The sequence below is a fragment of the Kryptolebias marmoratus genome, linkage group LG5 (assembly GCF_001649575.2).
Source record: "Kryptolebias marmoratus isolate JLee-2015 linkage group LG5, ASM164957v2, whole genome shotgun sequence".
NCBI lineage: Eukaryota > Metazoa > Chordata > Actinopteri > Cyprinodontiformes > Rivulidae > Kryptolebias > Kryptolebias marmoratus.
In genome coordinates, this window is record NC_051434.1 from 21,835,900 (window position 1) to 21,837,186 (window position 1,287).

Below are 1,287 nucleotides of genomic sequence, written 5' to 3' on the forward strand. Positions count from 1 at the left end.
ATAATATCTAAAAAATAAAGAAAAGGGTTCAAATGTTACTTAATGGACTGTGCTTCATCTGTTTAGAGTAGTCGAACAATATCAGACTGATTTTGAGTCAGTAGGTCACATGACCTGGAAACCATTGTAAAAAAATGATAAATTTTGACAAAAAAAAAATAAATAAAGAAAGAAAAGGTTCAAATGATACAAAATGGACTGTGCTACATCTGTTTAGAGTACTAGAACAGTTTCAGATTGATTTTGAGTTGGTGGGTCACATGACCTGGAAACCATTGTAGAAAAATGATAAATTTTCACAAAAAAAATATTAAAAATATAAAAAAGGGTTCAAATGGGATAAAATAGATTGTGCCTCATTTATATAATTTCGTAGCATGATTTACTAAAGGTTTTGTACCAGTTGGTGAAACGACAAGAAATATAATAATATTTGTATTAATATTTCAGGAGCGAAGGGTTAGGAAAATTTATTGACGGTCCCTAAGTGAACCACCGCGCGTGAGAGGAGGGGCCGGCAGAGAACGGCTGGCCGACATTAGCGCTCCTGTTTCGGGGCAGCCGTGAGCCTGACGCCGCTAACTCCGCGCTTGAGAGAAGGGGCCGGCAGAGAACGGCTGGCCGACATTAGCGCTCCTGTTTCGGGGCAGCCGTGAGCCAGACGCCGCTAACTCTGTGGAGTTCCAATATCGAATATCCAACTTGAAACTAACTTCACTGCGGTAGATTTTCGTGTTAAACCACACAAGTGGCAGCTGCTTTAGCTAACAGATGAAGCCGCGGCTAACAACAGCCTCAGAGCAACTAATCTCACTGAAATAAACAGGACAGCTATAAAACTACCTGCACAATCTAATTAATCACTTTTAAAGATCGTCATTAATACATAATTCTTATTACCTTTGGAGTTATCTGTCAAATTTCACAGCTTCCTTATTTGAGCGGCAATTTAACAACCATTAACACTACAGCCCAACATCCGGAAATATTTTCAAACTAAAAGCCCAAAACTACACGACTGATCTCCCGTCCGTGACTTGTTTCAAGTATTTCAACCAGTCAATTGACTATATTACGTATAATTAATCTATAATGCAAGTGAATACTCATATGTAACAGAAATTTTGTTTCACATGTTTAAGTAGTCCTGTTAGGTTAAAGATTAGACATTTTAATTTTTATTTTTTTTCATTTAATACCTAGACGTTATTAATTTACTCGTATTTTTCTATAATCACCTCCTCGTATTAAATATACAAAACTATGAAGTGCAACCAATTTTTTTCA

At 36.6% G+C, this 1,287-nt stretch overlaps 1 protein-coding gene across 2 annotated transcripts in view; it reads right to left on the minus strand.

The window, feature by feature from the left end:
- Positions 1 to 1,012, minus strand: part of trappc9 (trafficking protein particle complex 9) — a 336,991-nt gene extending 335,979 nt beyond the window's left edge. For both annotated transcript variants that reach the window (XM_017431170.2, XM_017431169.2), the window contains exon 1: positions 901 to 1,012. The gene's annotated coding sequence lies outside the window, so the exon portion shown is untranslated. The remainder of the gene's footprint in view (positions 1 to 900) is intronic.
- Between the last annotated feature and the right edge of the window lie 275 nt (positions 1,013 to 1,287).